The 25001-nt window shown below is 35.9% G+C and overlaps 1 protein-coding gene across 1 annotated transcript in view; it reads left to right on the forward strand.

Annotated features, from left to right (window-relative positions):
- The window catches only part of Gycalpha99B (guanylate cyclase 1 soluble subunit alpha 2), a 1063824-nt gene that overhangs the window by 672133 nt on the left and 366690 nt on the right, over positions 1 to 25001 (forward strand). Inside the window, exon 13 of the mRNA XM_067098553.1 lies at positions 2079 to 2185. The gene's annotated coding sequence lies outside the window, so the exon portion shown is untranslated. The remainder of the gene's footprint in view (positions 1 to 2078; positions 2186 to 25001) is intronic.

The following is a 25001-nucleotide window of genomic DNA, read 5'->3' on the forward strand; positions in this document are numbered from 1 at the left end:
AATCTTATTTTATTGAAAACTCAGATTCATAATGATAAAAAGTGTGTATGTACGTAATGTGCTTTACTATTTGCTGGTTTACATAAGGGGATTATTGGTAAAACTCACGAATACAAATGGTTTCCAGCAGAATGGCAGACTTCACACTGAAAGTGTCAATGTACTTAACCAAGTTCTCAATATATCAATAATAAAAGCTAGAACAGCACTATCAGTGGACTTGCATTGTCATAAATCTATGAATAAATGAACTTCGTTGCTATCAAAATAACGAAGGTCAGTTCTCCCGGTGCATATATTTTTGTTCAAAGCTTTTTTTGGGATCAATATTACCATTATTCCGATATTCTTAAAATATGGTACAGTAACAATATAATCATGGTCAAAGAGCACGAAAATACCTTGTAATTACCTGTACTTTCTTTACTACAAGAATGTCAATTTTTAACAAGAGTGCTTCATAGTCAGTTGTCATATTTACAGCAAGCCTGTCAAAATCTGTTTTTTAAGGTAGTTTTAATCAGCATCATTTAAGTCTGCAGATCCAACCATTCAAAGGACAACTTTAACTTCATGGTGGTATCCATATGGTATAATACTTCAAAGATGGGCAGATACAGATGTGTTTTTTATAGTCCTGCAAAATGAGAAATTTTTAAATCATAAAGAGTCAGTCTTTCAACGATATCATTGAATGGAGAAAACATCGGGCTGTAATGTTAAAGAACCTGTTACTGCTCTCAAAATTATTTTGGTAGACTCAAGAGGGAGGGTCTTTCATATCCAAACATAAGCAGCCGCGAGCCGGAGTCGGGAGGTCCCAAGTGCCTACACTTGACTTAGGAAGCCTGTTATTCAGAGAACTAAAAACGTCAAGATTGGTGGGGGTCTGTTATTTACCTGGAAACTTAAAATCACCTACCCGTTCCTTCAGTTAATCAACTTTTCAGTTTTCTGTAAAAGAAAACTATTGAGATGGCTTTGTCTGTCCGTCCGCAGTTTTTCTGTCCGCCCTCGGATCTTAAAAACTACTAAGGCTAGAGGGCTGCAAATTGGGATGTTGATCATCCACCCTCCATTCATCAAACATAGCAAATTGCAGCCCTCTAGCCTCAGTAGTTTTTATTTTATTTAAGGGTAAAGTTAGCCATGATCGTGCGTCTGGTAACGCTATAGGAGAGGCCACCACCGGGTCGTGGCTGAAAGTTTCATGGGACGCAGCTCATACAGCATTATAAGCTGTACAGAAAACTCGATTGCGCCGAAGAAACTTCGGCACATTTTGTACTTATGTATACTGGATCTGGACAGGGAAATTGTATATGGGGTGCAAACGTATAAACTCAAATCTGTTGTCTCTGATTTTATTTTTTTTTCATTTACTAATATTCAAAACCATCAGAAATTATGTGATGAATTCGTGGTTATTTCTACATTTACAAGGTTTTATTTCAAGTGTAACGGACATGTTTATGCACTCATCCTGATGGCAATTCTTTGCAAACACTCACTGGTCCTCCTTTGATTTGCGAAGCATGCATTAAGGGTTAAAACACTTTTCAAATACCGAGAAAATAGTTAAGAAAGAATTGCATGATGACAAAAGTGTAAGAAGAGCAACATAAAATGTAGGTTTTTGATGTACACTATGATGATTAAAGTTATGATTTATCTGATTTTACCCATAGTAATACTCATATTCAGAAGAGCCTAACAACTACAAATGTTCAAGTTATACGGTCACATTACATACCTTAGAGATCGGCGGCAATGCGGGACTTCTAGTGAAATTAGGTAATCTGGATGTAAGCCCTGAGTAAATCGAACTACTGCATGATCGTGGGTTTAAGGTATCATGCGATGAGGTTTTGCTCCTCTGTAAGTCATCAAAAAATGAGTGGCAAAGCAGTCTTTTCTATCAAGTAATAGATCTGATTACAACATTGAGACAATTTTCCTGAATTGTTGAATAATGAATATTCTCGCCCCCAACTTTGCAGTGTATCTAGAAAATGGAATCCCGTCACCTTACTTTGCCAATATTCATTCTAATCCTAATAAGTTTCTTGTTGTTCTAGGTCACAAATGTAAGAGAGACATTAAATTTACTCTTCTGCAACTCACACCTGGAACAAAAACTCGTTTTCATGGACTGGGTACTTCTTCCGATGAGGAAACTTGCAAGGTATGTCATTTACCAGTCGTTACTTGCTTATTGCACACCAAAGTATTGCCGCATTCTAGTAGCTTGTTTGAAAATTTCACCATAAATCATTTATTTTAATATTCTTGACTGTTCTGAACATTCACATGGTTTATTTTTCACAGTCTTCAACGCTTACGATCATGAACTATTTCATGCTAGTCCTGTGCTGCTTTGCTGAATTTTCCATGCTTATATCATAAACATGTAAACCAATACTTTTTCGGTGTTTTCAGTCTGGATGCTTGTTCATGAAAACTCAGTTTTAGACATCAAAATCGTAAATAACACATTGTTGGTCTAAGATGTATCGTAAAAAATTTTTTTGTAAGTAGCAACCATATACTGCATCTTTGTGTATATATATATGATATATATATATATATGGTATATATATATATATATATATATATATATATATATATATATATATATATATATATATATATATGTATGTGTGTGTGTGTGTATTATATATACACATACATATATACATATATATATGTGTGTGTGTATGTATGTGTACAGTAGTGTTCATTACTCTCAAATATGATGAAAAATGTCGGGGTATCGTTATGAACGCTTGTTGACGAATCCAGCGGTGGACACGTCAAAGATGGATCACCTCTCACAATATCCCCTCTGATAACGCTGGCTAAAATCAAGTATTTGTGGCCCCCAGCGTCCTTGATACTATTTTTGAGAGCTGCAACCGCGCTAGAAAGGAAAGTTAATCAAATGACAAAGATTTATGGCATACTTTTATTACACGCATAGGAGTCTAATTTTTCCCATACCTGTGAGAGAAACAGGTTCCTTGTCCATAATTCATATTGCAAGGTTCCTTTCTTCGCCAGTCTGTGTTTTCCTGGCAAATGCTGTCCAGATCTTGTGGATCCACGCCGTAGAAAAGTTTACTTACTTGTAGATGGTCTTTGCTATCTCTGTGAGAGAGGGTGGAAGAACAGCATGTTTTTTCTACACCAGTTGTAGCATGTGGGTTTTTTAGTTTTCTAAAAGAAAACTATTGTGTCGGCTTTGTCTGTCCGTCCGGCCTCAGATCTTAAGAACTACTGAGGGTAGAGGGCTGCAACTTGGTATGTTGATTATCCACCCTCCAATCATCAAACATACCATAGTGCAGCCCTCTAGTTTCAGTAGTTTTTATTTTATTTAAGGTAAGAGTTAGCTATAATCGTGCATCTGGCAACGATATAGAACAGGCCACCACCTGGCCGTGGCTAAGGATTCAAAGGCCGCGGTTCGTACAGCACTATACCGAGACCACCGAAAGATAGATCTATTGTCGATGACCTTGATTATACTGTGTACAGAAAACTCGACTGCGCTGAAGAAACTTCGGCGCATATTTTACTTAATTTATTCCTGTACTAAAAAACTGATGTACAGTTTAATAGGCAACCATGATTCAGTTTGGTTGCTGCTTTTGAAACTTCCCTTCATGACAGTTAATGAGAGTTTTCGTACTTGTTCTTTTCCATCTCATCACTCACCCTCGCAGGTTGTGCAAACTTTGGTTGCTTCCAAAATATGTGAAACTAGTATTAAGTCATTCACAGTTACTATTAAATTCTTGACCGTGATCATTTTTATCATTTCTTATTCAAAATGAAGAAGGAGATATTCATGAGCTGACAGCCGGCAAACATGCCATTGTTACCCTATGTTTAGAGCCTGCAACATTCCACTAGCCTTCAGTATTTTGTCACATCATTAAAAATTAGATGATATCTTTATAAAATAGTAATTTTGGACATTTACTTGTGCAGCAACCAAAGTTCATTAGTGAAACATGTGCCATATGGAAAAATATGTCAAATTAGTTTACCACATCAAGTGAAGACCGAGCAGTGGTAAGTGGTAGATCCTGAAGGTGGCAACACTCACCGCTGAGTTAAATATTCCTTCCTGGACTTGAGTGAATCCCATAGGTAAGGGTTTTGGAGTCTTTTTATAGGCTGGATGTTGGCAGTTGTCATGGTGCTAAGTAATCGTTCTCTGACGTCGCGATATTCGGCGCTGCAGGAGTCGAGATCGACCAGGACGTGAATGAAACCCTGACCCATTTTATTCCAGTGACTCGGAACATTTCTCCTCTGAGTCTCTTGATCTCGCCTCCTTGCCTTGTTTCCCACGGCGTTTTTCTCAGGTTGCGTTTGACGACCCGTTACTTCCCGTGCTTTCTTTGTCGTTTGATTTACTTGCACCATTTTAGAAAAATCAATGGTGTATTTATAGTGACTGTTACTAAATGAAACAGACGACTGTGAGTTCTTTAAAAACTGTATCTCAATATCATCACTTGTAATATCGGAAGTCATGTCTTATCTGTGTAGACTGTCTGCATCACCATTTTAATCCATTTGTCTTGATCATCTTTGAAGTACCAATAAAAGACTGTGGCATTTGGGCTGTCTTCATCTGAAGCTGAAAGAGTGGATCATCCACGGATGGTCGGTTCTTTATTAGCATTTCTTAATTTCATATTTGTAAAATCTGCTTCCCAAGGAGCAGTACCTAACACCTCGATTAACTCTTTAATACACGATTTGCCTAGACCTGACATGTTAGCGGAGGATCTTGATACTTCACAAAAGGCATTCTCCAAAGCCCTTGTTTGAATGAACAATAGGAATGCTATACCATCTTTCATTACACCCAACTTGCGAATGGAAAGGATTCTTTGAATGTAGGTACTTACAACCATTCTGATAATCTGCACAGTTTTGATCTATCGAATGTATACATATCTTTGGTATTTTTACATCTCCATAAAATGTCCGTTGATTTGTATGTTTTTGCATTCCTTTTTGGATCAGTGTTCTTCAGTGACATTTTACCTTTACTTTTGGGTGCAGAGGTTGTCTGCAATTCTGAGAGTGATCTAATTTGTACTAATATATCTCGTGAAATACTGGTAATCTTCTTGGACAGGAAGATATGTTGTCTAGTTGTATTCCACACAGGAAAATGAAGGATGTGTTGGTTAGAATATGCCCAACAGTTTCGTCCTCCATTGGACCTCCTCTTGGAGCGTTTATTAAAAAGAGATCCATCAAATTTAGGGCAAATGACCACCCATGGTTTGATGACACATGTAGACAAACTTACCATGACAACACAGACCAAATTCAGCGCATGGAGGCGAAATCGTTCAAATGAAAATTACCATTTTTGTTGAGTCTCGTCGTGCTGCAAATAAAACTTACCATACAGCCGAGAGACGTTACAATAATTCCTTGAAGAGGAAACTTGAAGGAATTACTCAGCCTCAGCTGTGGTGGATCAAATTGGTATCATCTATCTTTGGGTAAACGTCGTCTTCCATTCCACCAATACTAACAGATGATGGTAGATTGGTTACTGGCCCTAGGGAAAAGGCTGAACTGCTTTATCGAGCTTTTGAAGCTAAGCAATCAGCTGAGGATGCCCCTCTTCCTGATACTTGTCACCCTGAACCTATTCTTACAAAATTTGCATCTCCCTCTAGTGATGTTAAGAAAATTCTGGATAATCTTGATAGCTGAGGTGGCGAAGATCATGATGGTTTCTTCCCTTTGTTTTTTAAGAAAGTTTCTAGTGTGTGGTCTCCCAAGATAAGTAAATTCTATAGATTTTTATGTCGGCGTAGTATCTTTGCGGATGAGCGCAAGCTTAGTAATACAGTGCCTGCTCCAAAGTATGTAGAATCTAAAGGATTGTTAGCTAATAGTTAATATACATATAGGAAGCAATTAGGTAACTGCGATGTTCTTTTAGGCTTGACATGTCATTTGCAAAGGAACCTTGATAGGGGTTTTGAGTGAAGAGTAACTCAGATAGATTTTAGTGCTGCTTTCGATTTAGTAAACCACAAGGCACTTATTTATAAACTTCAGAATCTTGGAGTGGGTGGATATGTTTTATGATTACTTTAAGATTTCCTTACGGGTAGACAGCAGCGAGTTGCTGTGGACGGGATCTTTAGTGAACCAAGACCTATTATCGTCTGGAGTTCCACAGGGTAGTGTTCTTGGTCCACTGTTATTGTCAGTGTATACAAGTGATATGGTTGTTGGCCTGGAAAACAGGATTGCTCAGTATGCCGATGATGTAACACTTGTGGGAGTAGTAAAGTCTCCACTTACGAGAAATGAAGCTGCCCTCAGCCTCATTCAGGACATGGACCGGTGTAAGCGGTGGGGCATGAGGCTGAACTCCAGCAAAACAAAAACACTATTGATTAGCAGATCTCGTACAGATTTCCCACCCCATCCTCCCCTTCAGGTGGATGGAACTTTGCTGAATGAGTTTGAAGCTTTAAGTGTTCAAGGTGTAACTTATGACTCACATCTAACTTTTGAGAAACATCTAATGAAAGTTTCAGCAAATGCCGCACGAAAGTTAGGTATTGTTCGTAAGACCTTATATATTTATAACAGTGATAAAATCAGTGCAACCTGTTTTAGGTCGGTTGTGCTTCCTTCATTAGAATACTGTTCTCCTGTGTGGATGTCTGCTCCTGCCAGAGATTTATCTCTTTTGGATAGAGCGGTTTGTGGTGGAAGGTTTCTGTTTCGTAATAATGGCAATTATGAGTCGTTTCATGGATGGATGGTCTTTTGTTTGTCTCTTTTTCTTAAGTTGTATTTCAATAGAGATCTTTCACATTCACAATTGATCTCTGATCCCCTTTATCTGCCGAGAGCAGCCAGATTCGCTGAGCAGCAGCAGCAATATACAGTGAATGTGCCTTGGTGTCGAACTTCTCAGTTCCAGAGGTTCTTTATTCCTCACCCGTTGGACTGTGGAACAGCCTCCCAGAGGATGTCGTGCAATGGGAACTTCAGAAGTTCAAGCGAAGATGCAATGCATTACTACCCAAATACTAGTCTCCTTACATTTTTATCTATTTGTTAATTTTAATTTATTTTTTCTTTTTTAATAAGTGGGATTTCTTTCTTGTGTGTTTCACTTTACCTCCTCTTACTGCTTCCGAATGAACACCATATTCTTTGGAAGCTTGAGTTTCAGGTCAGTGGCCCCTTCAATAATAATAATAACGCATCATTAACCAATATCTTTTTTCTAACTAGGATAAGTGTAGGATTCCTGCACTCGATTATTGCCAAAAAATTAACACTTACATGGTTAAAGAGTAAAACATTCGATTTTCCTCTGTAAGACACCCTGAAAGAATCGTTTTATTCAGTTGAAATCACTTCTGATCTGTTTCCATGTCAAATAAGCGAAATACAAAAGAATCATCTCGAAATTTATGTAGACAGCAGTTAACAATGTGAATTTTAAGTCTTCCCAAGAGGCTATTATCGGCCTCTCTCTCTGTACGCTGTAATCGTTAACAGTCATAATTTCCTTCCAAATATAACACAGTGCGCAGATTCCACAAGTTTTCCTTTCACCAGCAAAAGCGAATGGATGCTGTGAATGGGCAAAGATAACCAGAGCATTCATGAAACAGAAACCTATCCGCTATCTCCCTTCGCCATGAGATGAAGGGGCCTCTCAACATGGGATGGGGCCTCGCGGAAGGAACCCGCCGAATATTAGGCGGTGCAATGATGCCGAACCCAGATTATTGAGAGGGATGCTGGATGGTGAGTTTGCTCCAACATTCAGCAAATGAAAAGCAAACATTAATAACGTTCACCTTCATTTACCCTGGGACGCCTTACCACTCCGTCGTATTATCATGTTTTTGCTTTTTTCTTATTTCACCTTGATTCTCTTGTTTATCTTTAGAAGGGGATTGGAATGGCTCGGAGAAGGGTAATCTCAAAATAAAAAATTTCATGTTTACTTTAAAAAGCCGACTCAGTGTTTGACAAAGGTCAAGATTTAATATCTGGAATAGATATGAACCTTACAGGGAAACAATGTTAGGAATCAACGTTTGTTTGCAGGAACAAAAATATCAGGATATGAATGAGAATCAAATGATCATTCCCTCTTTGAAAGTTCTTTGTTTTGTTTGATCATGAAAACATTTTCAACTATGGCAATTTTAACTAACTATCAGAATTTATATTTACACTCGTTTCATAAACTTTGTCGCATGGGAATCCATGAAAACTGCCTAAAAAAAGAAACAGCATTTGTTTCAAATAAAAAACAAGAAACTGGCAAGGTATTTAGCAAAATACCTTACTGGTGTTCTTTATCCATTGATTGGTACCAGTTCTGTTGCTGATAAATTAATTAAATAATATGCCGACTGGTAATGAATCCAGGGCTGTGAATTGTGATGTGGTGTCATTATTCGTAAAGGTACCATGTGATGATGTGTGAGAATTTTTACCTGATATCACAGGGAGTACACATCTGGCTATAACAGTTTCCAAGAATTCTTTAGTAGAAATGATTAAAATATGTGTAATAGAATAAAAATTTGCATTCAGGCAAAAAATTTTGTTATTACACTGGGTAATCCTTTATCTCCACTTTTAATCAATTTGTATATGGAATTTTATGAAAGCAGAATATCAACCAAAATGTCCCATGCAATGGAATGTGGTTCAGGTATGTTGACATATTACGTATTTGGCCGAGGAACGAAAAGATAAATATTTTCATGATAAACTAAATGAATTAATCCCATCAACAAAATTCACTGAGAAAATTAAAAAATTACGGTAGCTTACGCTTTTAGGATTGTCCAGTAAACAAAAGTATTCGTGTATTTAAATATAGTTTGTACAAAAAAACCTACCAATTTCTCTGCCTAGGTACATTTTTGTTCTAGCCAAAACAGTAAAGAAATGGGTTTGTTCATCCACATTTGAAGAGGATTATGCACATGTAGCCCTGAGTACATAGATGATGAAATAGGTATCAGTAGGAATACAGACAAGAAATTATAATAGCCTGATTCTGAGTTAGGCAATTCATTAAGAACCGAAAATGTGCCTTTCATGATACAAAGAGAGAAACTTACACCATAAAAAAACCTGCTAGTAATACCTCTTAGTAATCATTTCAAAGATATCCCCCATCTTCGGAACTTTGAATTAATGCAGCATTTAAAAACAATCATACAATAAAAAAAGCACCTATGAAGAACTCTTCCGACAATGCCAAAGGATGTATGGGTATCAAGTACTGTGTAAGTCATGTGGCAACTTTTATGTTAGTCAAATGAGTAAATCATTAAAAAGGGAACAGACAGCATAAAAATGTTCAAAATCTGAAAAGGTATTACTCATGTTAGTGAAAATAGTCATTCAATCAAATGGACATAAGTAAAATAAATCATAGTTTATCACAATAATATACTGGCAAGAAACATCACAGAGTCCACTTTTATAAAAGAAAGCTTTTGTAAGAAAATGAAAATCAGCCAAGGAATGCGCAAGTTTGATTCAATCAATTCAAAAGGCATACGTAACATGTATAGATTTTAAGGAATGTAGTACCATGGGACGAGAGTAAATGTGTATTTCCACTCGCATAGGTAAACAAATCATTATATACGTGCACACACACATACACACACATATATATATATATATATATATATATATATATATATATATATATATATATATATATATATACATATACATACATACATACATACATACATACATACATATATATATATATATATACACATATGTGTATGTGTATTGTGTGCGTGTGTTTGGCACGCTTTTTCATGTACTGTATAACTAATGTAAGATGAGTTTTTGTACATTTTAATGAATTTTGTGTACAATTTTTTCCTAGTTTTTATATATCTGTAAATAAATAAGTGCTTCGCGAGTTTCACTGGCATCTTCATATACGAGTATATCATATCATTCCAGATTAAAGAAAAATCTTCATAGTGTTAATTTAAAAGCTACGGAAGTAAAATTTATCAAAGAAATCTGACCGAAGTGTTTGAATATCTTCTTTGAATCATTGCGTACAGAGAAGAATAAAAATGTCTGGGATCTCAAGATTTGAGAAGGGTAATATCGACAAAACTACTTTAAATTTCCAGAATTTCCATAGTTAATAAGCAATATCAGTCTATAAAGTTATATAAGTGGAAAGAAAATAAAAGTATTTTGCAACACTGGGATTATTTTTAGGTTCAAAAATGCCTGCGAATATAAATGAATATTACTCACTCAGAAAGCTGCACAAAGATAAAATTATAGATTTTCACATGTCTGCCAGGGATGAAAGTAAATCACATTGCCATGTGTTATTCTCAGCCTTAACAAATGAAACTCTCTTGTAAGAAAGGCACAAATAACCGTTGCCAAGAGTTGTTTCATTTACATTACATTACAAACTGTAATGTATTTTTACCATACAGAGTGAATAGATATATTTACGGGCGTAGGAAGAAAAGATAAAAAAAACGAGAATTTTTACACTTATGAATTCGAATAGTGTGTATCCTCGATAAGCTGGATTATTATACTGGGAAAAAATATTAATAAAATTTAGAACTATATTTTCTGACAGTGACCTGCTTTTACAAAACAATGCAACATTTGTAAGAAGTATATATCGTTTTCATGGGTAAGGACGCCAGAGAAAAGTAAGCCACCTTTCTCGGAAGTTGCGACCGAGGCCGAGGGATTGCTGCTCTCAGGGATAAAGGGATTAAGGAATCTAAGCTCATATGGGAATACTTTAAGTAATTACATCTGTGACTATACTTTACTCCCTCTTAAGGGGCATAATCGCTTTACAAGGGAACACAAGCCAGGAAGGTATGAAACGTCATAAAAAGTTCCTTATCTACATACATTATAGTGTTGTGAGTATCGTATGAGTTATATATAAAGAGCAATTTTTTATATTCCTTATTAAATATACACAAACACACAAACACACACACACACACACACATATATACACACATACATAATATATATATATATATATATATATATATATATATATATATATATATATATATATATATATATATATATATATATGTCTATATACTATTATGGCATGAGGCCTGAATGGAGATAATTTATCTAGCCTAGGCGCTAATTGTACGATCTCGTCCGTAAATGAATTAAAAAGAGAGAGCTAAAGGGGTAAGGTCGCCATGAACAATCAATTGCCCAGTAAATTACTTTATTTACAATTACAGGTAAAATGAGGAAAAGAGTGGTACGTGGTGTAATTTTCATCACTAACAATGATATGGGTAGGGGTGGATGTGAGCAGCCTGAAGAGTGGAAGACAGCTGCGTTTAGCACTTCCTGCAAGAGAAGGGTTCACGCATTAAGGATAGGACGAACGAGGGTACATACAAATGACTAGGGACTTTGATTTAGCTGAAAACGCACAAGTTTGAAAAGGGAAGTGGTTCTAGTGTACTAGGGCTGAATTTAAGTATAAATAGCAAATTTGTCACACTTAGATTAATATGGCACTTCCGTGGAGTTGGCCAGGTAGATTTGAACAAAGGATCTGGGTGTAGGAAAGGATAAAGGAATTCAGGAGGGTGAGAGGAATGGATTTAGTTTTGAGAGGGAAAGGACAAAGACAGGGGAGCCGAGGTTTATTAACATTAATGCTTTGTCAGGTTTCCCACGGCATGCATCCAGCAGGAAGGCGTTAGCCTCTTCGGATGGCTTTCAGTCCCCCAGAGTAAGGATGGCTACTTCAATGCCATGTGTTCAGCATGGCTGCCGGAAGCTGGGTCACGAGCAGCTCGGTAAGAAATCTGGTCTCTCTGAGAGTTGAGCATGTAGAAGACGGGTGGGAGCACACCGTTCCACTTACTTTGTTCGCCTTGGGGCAGAGCTGAAAACTCCTCAGCTGAGTTTCCAAGGTGTGCCCTGTTGGATTTAAAAACCTCGGAGCAGTAAACTGGGTAGGATGGGGTCAGGAGTAGGTCAAGGATGGCAAGCAGGCAACTCCTAAGTTATACAAAGTGTCGCCACAAAAGATGCCCTACTGGCAAATAACTCCCTCTCACTCCTATTTACTTCAGGAAATTTACTTTATTTAATTTACAGTGGCTGATTTGGCTGTACACATGAAATATATATATATATATATATATATATATATATATATATATATATATATATATATATATATATATATATATATATTATATATATATATATTATATATATATATATATATATATATATATATATATATATATATATATATATATGTATTTTTCGTGACTCACATTGGGAAACGAACCTGACTCCCGAGTGACAGGCTCAGCAGCTCCAACTCAACTACCAATGTCATAAAAGAAGCTGGTGCCTAAGTACACCGTACCAGAGGTTTTTCCCAGGCAGGCTTCTGAAGCCCAACATACCAGTGAATTTTACCCAACTCCTCGACCCATCAGTGATTCAGTGGGTGTTGTTTCATTTGAATTACCCTTCACCGTGGGATATGATGGAAATAATAACATATGAGCACATTTTTCACAGAAATAAATTTCTGACTCACACCAAGAATGAACCTTGGTCTCCTAAGTGAGAGGCCGAGGTGGTACTGACTCAATTAACCAGTTCATAAAATAAGTTGGAATCTAAGTACACTGTACCCGAGGTTTTTTCTGTTCAGGCCTCTGAAGCCTAATGTACCAATGAATTTTAGCAACTTGCCCGCTGGTATGTTTGGCTTCAGAAGCCTATCTGGGAAAAACTTCCCACAGGTATGTTGGGCTTCAGAAGCCTGCATGGGAAAAACCACAGGTACGGTGTAATTAGGTTTCAACTTCTTATACGACCCTGGTAAAGTTAGCACCGCCTTGGCCTGTCACTCGCGAGTTCAAGGTTCGTTCCTGGTATGAGTCAGAAATTTATTTATGTGAAACGCATGCTCAAGTGTTCATATTTCCATCCATTTCCTACGGTTAAGGGGTAATTCAAATTAAATGGTGCTGACTGAATCGCTAATGGGTCGGGAAGTTAGGTAAAATTTGCTGGTATGCTGGGCTTTATAAACAATAATTAAGTAAGTTTCTTTCAGTTATTTGACCATGTTGATTTGATGCCAGCAAAGTTACCGATAAAGAAGTTTGGTTCTAATTTTGGGGGGTTCTTTCTTAAGTATAAGCATATAGTTATATAATACCTGCGTACTGTAAGGAAACTCCATGAATGCTGATATAATCAGAAAACCCTTGCAAACAATCATTGCTCCTGCTTGGAATGATAAATACTGTAAAAGAAAATATTTTCGAAATAATCTATTGAATAAACAACTACAGTCAGAATCGCCATCAAATTATGAAGAAAGACTTTCTCAAGATTTTTGGGAAACCAAACTCCTAAGCCTTGCTAGTCATGATATCTAGTGTCATACTCCCGGCCGAAAGAGAAAACATAAGTTTTACAGCCATGAGATAGACCTAAAAACAGAACTTCATTATGCGGTGCAATTCCATCTCAAAAAATGCACTATTATATAATATTTGGATAAGTGCAATATGTATGTATCGTAAAGTATTTGCACCTTTTCCCCGTAGTCAGCACTAGGTCCAGCTGGCCCAGTTGGTGTAAGAGTGCAAGCAATTGCTGCCTTGTATGTTGACACCTCTTTAGTCAGTGGGACGATGGAGAGGGTTAAGGCACCGAGTGTTTTTTATCCTTGGGTTAAAATCTGAACTCCTGGTGGATGATCTTTCCTGAAAACTAGTATGCAACAGCAAGAGTCGTTGGTCTTGGTCAGCTGAGAACTGCATACTACAGGGAATTAGCTACCTTTTACTGTATTCACCCAGCGAGTCTTTTATGGATCCTGCCATGTAAATGGACCAGCACAATTTACCAGTCGCCATTAGTCCTGGGCAATGCGTGGTGCTAAGCATCTTCCTGTTTATAAATACCAACGATAAATTACAAATATGAAATCAGAATGTAAGAACCATGAATCAAAATGCAAAGCTATTAGAGGTAGAATATGGCTTCAAGAGGTTTAGACTGGACATCTTAGCTGTTTGGGAATCACAGTGCTGTGGAATGCGACAGGAGATGACCGGGGGTTAATGTGCACAATTATTCTGGAAAAGCAGATGGAACTGGTAGAGGAGTAAATATAATCATAAAGAAAAATACAAAAATAGCTCTGACTGACTGCAGAGCAGCGAGCTGTAATTGCTACTAGTAAGATTTAGATAAATCAAAATTGTGCAATTTGATATTATAATCTGATATGCATCAAGAATGAAATCTCCAGAGAAAAGATGAATTTTATGTAGAACTGCAGAATATAATATATGAAATATCTGAAAGGTATATGAGAATTGTTTTTGGTGATAATAATACAAAAGTTAGTAGGAACACTGAAGGCATGAAGGATGTACTGGGTAAGGAAGTCTGGAGCGACTACAAATTAAATAAAATGGGGTTCAATTTATTAGTATTTTTGCCGCAAAAAAATTTGGTAATAGCAGGTGCTCTTTAACAGTGTTTGTGCTGCAGACAATTTAGTAAATGCAGGGCTCTTTTCCTACGATACAGCATCCATATGCACTTGGACATCTCCAGCTGGTAGTCAAAGAAAACTAATAGATCAAAAGAGAAAAGGAACACTAACGAATGTTAGGAGCTACAAGGGAGCAGATATAGGCAGTGATCGCCAACTAGGCATTGCCAGTCTGTAATAATATTAAAAGCACCCATGTAAATACTTGACAGAGTGTCTAGGTTTGATACAATAAAATGTAACTTGAAGATGAACATCAAGAGGATTTTGCACCTGAATGTCAAGATATATTTGCAATGCTAGAAACCTTATCTGAGAAGGTGCAGATGATCAGTAAGGACCAGTTAAACAGTAAGAATGTATATCAGTCTGCTGAAAAAGAAGCACCGGGATATTGGACAACAAGGCAAAACTTAGGATATCAGATGAGACCTGGAAAACAATAAAAAATAAAATAACATAAGGTACTTGTAGTTAAAGTTTAGGAAGGAGATGAAGAATGCAAAGTGAAACAGCCAAGTACTCAAGCCTGGATATTAATGTTAAATGAAGATCAAGAAGAGACCAGAGAGTATATTTGGACAAACCTTCCGGTCACTGTTCAGTCATTGCATTTTGCTGCTAGCAGCCTATAAAGGTGGACTGACTGCATTACTTCACCAATAGCAAAATCAAGGAATTAGCTACTTTGTGGAAGAGGACTTCAAGTGTGTACTGGCTGTCATTGAGTTATGGTTCGTGAACTGTAGGCTTGAAAACAACAAATATCTCATGAGAATCGTATGCATTGTTTTGTTTAGCTTCGTGTCACTTTTGTTCTGCTTATCAAGCGAATTGATTACTTACACTCTAACAACGTAAAATAAAAGTTTATTTGTTACACTCTAACAACGTAAAATAAAAGTTCATTTGTGCTTTTTGCTCCGTTATCGTCTTCGTGTAGTTCGGGCAAAGGCCACAGTGTAGGCATTATGACAAGCAATTAATTGTGGATTTAACGTTCAATACAAGCTTCTATTTTCTTATGAGTCACCAGGCGAAAACACGATTGGAACTGGGAAGTGTCAGTGCTTGTAGTAAGTGAGAAGTGCTTTGTTTATACTTGTTAAAATTCCTCCTAGATATTTCAAAGATATGTCTCTTAGTATACCTTGTTTTTTCATATTTTGTTAACTGAAATTGATCAAGACCTTTTTTGACATAGCTATCAAGTGTTAAAATCTTTGATTCATTAAAATCGGGAAATCGACATGTCGATTAATTCAGTGTTTGATATCATAAATGTATTTTTCCTTCACTCAAAATGCTTATATATTCTTTCTTCAAAATATCCGGGAATCACTTTTTATCAGCTTCCCCGGTCTACTAGGACTCTGTTTTCCCAAGGCTCTTCAGAGATATATATCAGCCATAATGCCCGGCCATATATCTTCCGCAACGATTCCTCGAAAGAAACGCTGTTTACCGATTCTTTTGTGATGCGCGTTCTCAGCATTAATGCTAGTCAGATATTTTAAGATCTGAAATACTCCTACTGGTACTGTCATTGATATCACAGGACATAACGTACTCTCTACGCAATGCCTGTGAGACTTAGTTGTATAAATATGTAGTTTGATTTCTAATTCATGAATGCTATCTCTGAATATATTGCATTTCGTGGCCTTCGGTTAAATTCATTTTGCTAGACTTGTCTACCGATATTCAAAATAAAAACACTTCTACCATTTGTCACCAGAACTATCACCTATCACCGGAGAACATTAGTCATTCATGCTTCAAACCATTCAAATTGGAACAAGACAAAACCACATGAAACACGAGGAATTCAAATCAAAGTTGAGTCGAATGCCAATGTCCCTGGAATTTAGATTCTTGCCGCCCTGTATATACAAACAAAATCAACCTTCCAAAAGACTAGATCCTTGTTGGCCTGTTTAAGTAATTTCTCCCTCTACCCATGCTGACAGAGCTTCCCAACAGAACGTGAGCGTCCCTTGTATGGCCTCAAAAAATTCCGTTTTCGGACTCATTAATTGCTAAGCCTGTCTGGAAAGCTGAATCTCGCTGCGAATTCCAGCTTCGTCCGCAGCTTGACCTGGAATGAAGGGGCAAACACATACTGACATAAAAAGGGTGCATGCCCTGCGTTGCTATTAATACGCATGCTTTGTATGTATCAGCAGAATTTGCAGCATATCATGCAGACTCGTATTTGTAGCCATTTCGTATTTTGATACGGGTGCATGGAAAGGTAAATACATATCCATGAACATAAAACTTAAAACAGTAAGTCCAGCCTGGATGACAAGATTCTTGCCTTAGATAACATCGGTTTGATTAGGACCTTTGGTATTGATTAGCATCAGCATTTCGCAAAAGCGGCTGCACGGAGGAGGAAGTTACTCGAATCAATAACCTATCGATATCTTCATCGGACTGAAGGTAAGGAGGTGGATGTGGTACATCTTGACAAGGGATGAAGACGTTATGAAGAGTGCCACCAGGCATGAAAGTGAAAAATACTAGACATGTAATTATTCTGACTTTTCAATAAGAAGTAGTTTTTTTTTTTTTATTTCTCAGTATAAATTAATGTACACGTGTCACTCCATCCAAGTATAAATTAATGTACACGTGTCATTCCATCCAATAGTTACATAATAGTTAATAGAATTTTACAGCCGAAAAAAGCTCAGTATTTAATTTTTGACATAATTATTCAACATTACCTAAAGTAATAGCTTTAGGAAAGATTCAGTTATGAAATATTTATTTGCCAACTGAATAGGAAGTTGCTCAACACGATAAGCACATAAGATTAGTCTTTATTTGAGGCACATACAAGTTGTTGACATTCATTCAATTCTGGCGCGCCAGAACTTTGCCAGTTTTATTTCTTGGACAATAGTTATCGTATATTTACAAAGCTAATGATATGAATATTCCACTCCATGTACATTACTATATTGCAAAATTGTAGGCGAACAGGAATTCCAGTTGCGAGGGTCATTGCCATACTGTATTTGAAATGTACCGAAACTTCTAGTTGAAAGGATGCCAACAGCATACTCTAACGGTCCCCCTAAACGAATACGTCCTTCTATTTTTTCCAAGTCTGATACCTATAATAAATGGACTCCCGTAGTTAGATTTTATTAGTCCAAAACCCGCCATTACTTCAACAAATAGGAATAACTGAACATCTTCAGTTAAGACAAATTTCGCGTACTTGCTTTCTTATTGCACATTTCAAAATAAATTCTCAGAGAACAAGACACCGTAACGCACAACAAATGTATGGCACCATCAAGATTTATTTCCTGTACCAGGAGTCAGTAGGGAGACAAGAACAAACCAGAGCATCTAAATGATACTTTACGATGTTTGTTTTCTTATTGAAGCCAATATTTTAAGCAAAACATTACTTCATTTAAAGTCCAAAAACTATTAAAAAGAATTTGCTAAAATTATGTAAAGAATACTGCACATGTCAAAGATTTGCAAAGAATTGAAATGCGACATCCCCCCCCCCCAGCTCCCGCCCCAAGTAACTGCTCTCTATATGAAAACTTCGCAAGAAAATGAACGAGTCCGAATTTAAATCTGGTTTCAACTTTCTACATGACATAGATTCTGCTCATCATATTTCACTTTACGCACATTTTTAATTTTCTGAGGCTAGAGGGCTGCAAACTGGTATGTTGATCATCCACCCTCCAATCATCAAACATTTCAAATTGCAGCCGTCTAGCCTCAGTAGTTTTTATTTTATTTAAGGTTAAAGGTAGCCATGACAGTGCGTCTGGCACCGCTGTAGGTGCCAACGACGCAGGCCACCACCAGGCCGTGGCTGAGAGTTTCATTCAGCATTATACGCTGTACAGAAAACTCGATTGCGTCGAAGAAACTTCGGTGCATTTTTTACTTGTTTCTGTTATTTCCGCGGTGATTCCTCAGAATCTCATTTATTACTCCAGTTCGACCGAAGGATTCCAGAGACGCCAGTCTAAGCTGTATGAAAAAGAGGACCTCGCAGTCAGCATCGGCTTCACATTCACTGTCTATAAAAACTAACAGGAAACGAGTAATGATTCAAGTAACGCTCCAAGGGATTTTCGTCATATAGAAACACCCATATGTGGATACAGATTTTTACATGTATAATGGAAAAATATCATCATTTCATTGTTTGATTCGTTTATAAAAAATTAGTGTCTTAGCGTTTATGGCGGTCGATTCGTAGAGCGTTTGATCACTTGTAATAACTTCTTTCGTGAAAGATAACCTAATTGAAATATTTCTCACAAAATATTTGTTCAGTTCATGCTTGATATGTGGTAAATGAGAACGCGGTGTTAAAACTAATAGCGGAAAAAAGGATTGCGTAGTGTAGTGTTGAAATGCCAGAGGCTGTGGTGTTCTAGTGGCTAATGAACAACAGACAAGCTAAACATCACATGAATATTCATGTTGCCCCTCTGAACGCCTCTCATCTCATTTCCTAATTGCAGATGATGTCTACAAATAAAATTATGCCTTTTTTGCTGATGAAGGTGACCCTTAGCTGAAGTGTACCTGATAGTTATCATTCTAGACTACAGAAGGGAAGGACATCTTCATGACCTGATTTGTTCAGCATGACTGAATATATAAAATAACTCGGCTTCAAATACATTTAAATAGGTCTTTCCCTTAAGTTGCATTTATCGTAAAAGAGAGAAGTTGTATCTTTCTTCACTTTGTTTCACAATCAAATCCAGTGCTTACCATTTCCTCTCAATTTTAAGTCGTAGGTATACATAATACTTAGTGCTTTTTGTAACAAAACTAAAAATAAAAAAAGAGAGAAAAGCTCGCGCTTCTAATTGCCCCGTGCAGTTCATCATACTTTTAAGAACATATTCACATTCATTTTTGTACGTGCATGGCAACCTTGGACCACACTACCCAAGGGCCTAAAGTGTACGGTGAGGGACGTCACGCAGCATATGTACACCAATAGAAAATTTATATAAAGGATACACAGTAAGAATCGGTAACAAAAAAAAAGTTAAAAAGCGCCGAAGTTTCCTCGACGCAATCGAGTTTTCTGTACAGCATATAATTCTGTGTGAGCCGCGGCCCATGGAACTTTCAGCCATGGCCCGGTGGTGGCCTGTCATATAGCGATGCCAGACGCACGATCGTGGCTAACTTTAACCTTAGATAAAATAAAAACTACTGAGGCTAGAGGGCTACAATTTGATATGTTTAATGATTGGAGAATGGATGATCAACATCATCCATACCAATTTGCAGCCCTGTAGCCTCAGCAGTTTTTAAGATCTGAGAGCGGACAGAAAAAGTGCGGATAGAAAAAGCTGTATCTTCAAAAAATACACAACCACGAAAAGAGAGTTGAACTGAAGAAAACATCCTCTCCGAGAACTATGGATACAGGGTAATTACTCTCCTTATTCCGGAACTTAGAGAAGCAACACGTTCTTCTGACAAAACATGACACTCGACTAATAATACCCCTCAGTGAAGGGAACCAAGCATTTGTTGCAAAATGGAGCTAAGAACCCATGCAATAAATATTTTTCTTTGATTTTCCACCAGAAAAGAAGTTTTCATCTGCTTGGTATGCTACTGAAATCTCGGTTAAGAACTTACCGGGTATTTGGTAATTCCAAAATTTGCCTGCCCATTTTTATCTTTCCATTCTTAACTGAGGATGTGTTCCTAACCACAATTACATTTTTCTCAGCTCATCCGATGTTATAATCATTGCTATGTAGCCTCGCATTTCATTGCCTTTTACTTTGTTGTGCTACTCCAACAAGATCTATTAAAACGGTGTTTTTATACAAAATCGCTAAACTCTCCTTCAACAGCTGCTCGTTCCTATTAATACTAGCCATTTCCATTTCCTCCAATCAAAATTATCTCATCGGTCATGTAACTGAAACCTCCATTTCAGAATATCCGAAATCGATCAATATGTAACTATCTATGTCTCATCTCATTTTGCATTGTAAAGATCGACCTCAGCTTTTTCTTCACTCCATAACAGTCATGTTGTGATTTCCTCTCGAGTGGAGCATCAAAGCTGAACATACTGCATTCGCTACTCCCTCTTCTCTTTACAGATTCGGTCACAGTTTTTCCTTCTTAGTTTTGTGAAGTCTTCTTTTCATTTTATTACGGAATTTCCCGGGTAATCAGTCTGCCTTATGATAAATATTTGATGTACATGGATACCTTCTAAACTTCCTTGCGGCTAAAAACTGCTGTTTTCTTTTGTTGCGGAACTTCAAAGCCCAAGTTCTGAGAATTTGTATAATATTTGTGCTTTACATAGGGCTGGGGAAAGGATATAACTCTATATTAAGGCGCATAGGAATGTATGCCGTAGGTAACAAAATATTTGCAATATTATGTACGAAGACACAAATTAGAATTATAGTGATAAAGATTCCTTTAACAATGGAAAATTCATAAAGCTGGCCAGAAATAGACGGCCTCCTACATCACTTCATTTTTTCGTCCTCATGTTTGCACACAAACACACATACACACGCACGCACATATATATATATATATATATATATATATATATATATATATATATATATATATATATATATATAGATAGATATATATATATATAGATAGATATATATATATATATATATATATATATATATATATATATATATATATATATATATATATATATATATTACATACATACATACATACATACATACATACATACATACATACATACATAAGGAAAATGTTATACGTAAATTCTTTGCTTTCATTGTCGTTTTTATTCACCTTCAGTTTATCAATAACAGAATTTTCCTAGCATTTATTTCTTTCTGTCGAAAGTTGCAGAAACCCACACTTCGCTGCAATTAATGAAGAACAATGCATGCTATGAAATCACATGCTGCATTTCCCTTTAAGAGCAGTGTATTTTTAATTTGTTTTAAAGAAATTCTCTGAAAAAGGCAAAGAATAATAGAAACAATAAAAGCAGAACCAATGTCAGGAATAGCCTCCGGAATTAGCTCGTGGAGAGGAGTTTACTTAGTAAATTGCTCCCCAAAATATCAGCCCGTGGGTCTGTCGATCCGTAAACCTTCCGAATTGAATGTCAACAAATTTACAATTTTTCCTCAGTACACTACAACTCTGCTCCTTAGGGCATTTCCCGGACTCTTACACTCCTGAGATTTACAACACAATGGTAATATTTTTGTTGCTGTTATAGAAAGATCATCGAGGGAGGTTTTTGATTTTTGTATCATCCCTCGCTTCCATCAGGAAGTCCATAGGACGAGGCACGGAACGATCGCTACTTCGCCTCAGTAGAAAAGGGCGGAGATGAAATCCCTTCCTGATTTCCATTTTGCTAGGTAGTTTGATCACTGCCAAAGACACGCGAGATTTTTTACTCAGATGATTCAGTCCGTTCACTCTTTTTCTTGTGCTGAAGATCAGCGACAGTGGTGTTTCTAGAACTCAATAGATTTAGTATAAACAGTTATTATAAACTTTTGATACTAATATGTATGTATGTGTATATATATATATATATATATATATATATATATATATATATATATATATATATATATATATATATATATATATATATATATATATATATATATATATATATATACATACACACATATATATATAGCCATCTATTTGATTTTTGTATTTCCACCTAAACCTTTCCATCTTTTTCAGTATTGGGTGTTAAGTAAATCATGAAAAGGAATTGAGCCTTGGGCATTTAATGACTTTTTATCAATATTTGGTGATTTTTTTATCCTGAAATGGGATAAAAAAAAATTCATAGTGAGGCAAGAAAAATCCTGTTTATTTTTGGCCAAAGAAACATGTGATAACAAACTAAAATGTGGTTTTATATACAAAATGGGAAGTTTAACATGAACAAAAGTTAAATCATACCAAAAGATAACATAAAAGTGTATTTTTTGGTAAATTATTCTGAAAAAATATTTTCATCACAATTTCCATCAATAAAAAGGAAGAACATTTCCCTGGTATGAATAGTAAATCATACATACTTATGCTATAATTCCTTTATTAAACCCATTTCTATCTTCTTTAGACGAGCATATGCCATTTCATATGGAAGTCTAAAATAACCTTTCTTCACCATAAGTTCCTCTGGCCCATAGAAAAATAACAGGGGGTAAAAATTAAAAGTAAAAAATAACCGGTAAAAATTAACAGGCGGGTAAAAAATTAAGAGGTAAAAAATAATAAGTGTAAAATTAACAGGGTAAAAATTAACAGGGGTTGAAAATTAACAGAGGTGTAAAAATTAACGAGGGTAAAAAATAACATGGGTAAGAATTAACATGGGTAAAAATTAACAGGGGGTAAAAATTAACAGGGGGCTAAAAATTAACAGGGGTAGAAGTTAACAGGGGTAAAAATAACAGGGGGGAAAATTAACAGGAATAAAAAGTAATAGGGGGTAAATTTTAACGGGGTAAAAATTTACATGGGTAAAAAATAACGGGGTAAAAATAACGGGGAAAAAATAATAGGGGGGTAAAAATTAACATGAGTCAAAAACAACGGGGAGTAAAAATTAACATGAGTCAAAAATAATAGGGGGTAAAAATTGACAGGGGTAAAAAATAACACGGGAAAAAGTTAACGGGTAAAAAATAACATTGGGTATAAATTAACAAGGGTAAAAAATAACGGGTAAAAAAAAATAGCAGGAGGTAAAACTTAACAGGGATAAAAAATAACAGGAGTAAAAATTAACGGGGGGTAAAATTTAAGAGAGTAAAAACTAAGAGGGGTAAAACGTAACAGGGCGTAAAATTTAACAGTGGGAATGATTAACAGGAGGTAAAAATTAACGGGGTAAAAATTAAGAGGTGGTAAAATTTAACAGGGATAAAAATTAACAGGGCGTAAAATTTAAGTCTTAAAAAATAACAAAGGGTAAAAATTAACAAGGGGTAAAAATTAAGAGGTTAAAAAATAATAGGGGGTAAAAATTAACAGGGTTAAAAATGGTAAAAATTAACACGGGTGAAAGATAACGGCGGTAAAAATTAATGGGTAAAAAATAACGGGGTAAAAATTAACAGGGTAAAATATAACAGGGGGCAAAAATTAACAGGGGGTAAAAATTAACGGTAAAAATATCAGCGGGTAAAAATTAACAGGTGGTAAAAATTAACACTGTAAAATTTAACAGGTAAAAATTAACAGAGGTAAGAATTGGCTGCGGTTAAAGATATCAGACGGTAAAAGTTAACAGGGGAGTAAAAATTAACTAGTAAAGATTAACGGTTGTAAAAAATTAACAGGGGGTAAGGATTAAGAGGGTGAAAAATAACGGGATAAAAATTTAAAGGGGCAAAAAATTACAGAGGGTAGAAATAAACAGGTGGGTAAAAATTAACGGGAAGAAAATAATAGGGGCAAAAATTAACTGGGGTAAAATTTAACATGGCTAAAAAATAACAGGGGGTAAAAACTAATAACGGTAGAAAAATAACCAGGTGTAAAAATTATTGGGTGTAAAAAATAACACGAGGTGAAAATTAGCAGGGGTAAAAAAGAACAGTGGGTAAAAAAAAAATAACGGGGTGAAATTAACAAGGGGTAGAAATTAATAGGGGATGAAAATTAATGGGGTAAAAGTTATCAGGGGGTAAAAAATAATGGGGTAAAAATTTAAACTGGTAAAAGTTAACGGCGAGTAATTATTAACAGGGGTAAAAATTAACGAGTAAAAAATAAGAGTGGGTAAAAATTAACAGGGGTAAAAATTAACAGGGGTTAAAAATAATAGTAGGTAAAAATTAACAGGGGTAAAAAATAATAGGGGGTAAAAATTAACGGTCGGTAAAATTTAACATGGAGTACAAATTAACGGGGTAAAAAATAACAGGGGTAATAATTAACAGGGGTAAAAATTAACCATGGGGTAAAAATTAACCGGGGGAAAAATTAACATGGGTAAAAAATAATAGGGGTAAAAGTTAACAGAGGTAAAAAATAATAGGGGTAAAAATTAACAGGGTAAATAATAACAGGTGGTAAAAATTAACATGGGCAAAAAACATGGTAAAAATTAACGGGTAAAAATTAACAACAGAGGGTAAAAATTAACAGGGGTAAAAAAAAGGGTAAAAATTAACAGGGGTAAAAATTAACCGGTAAAAAATAACAGAGGGTAAAAATTAACAGGGGTAAAAGATAGCAGGGGAAAAATTAACAAGGGTGTAAAAATTAACGGGGTAAAAATAAAAAATGGTAAAAAATAACAGGAAACAAAAATCAATAGGGATAAAAATTA

The sequence above is a fragment of the Macrobrachium rosenbergii genome, chromosome 55 (assembly GCF_040412425.1).
Source record: "Macrobrachium rosenbergii isolate ZJJX-2024 chromosome 55, ASM4041242v1, whole genome shotgun sequence".
Lineage (NCBI taxonomy): Eukaryota > Metazoa > Arthropoda > Malacostraca > Decapoda > Palaemonidae > Macrobrachium > Macrobrachium rosenbergii.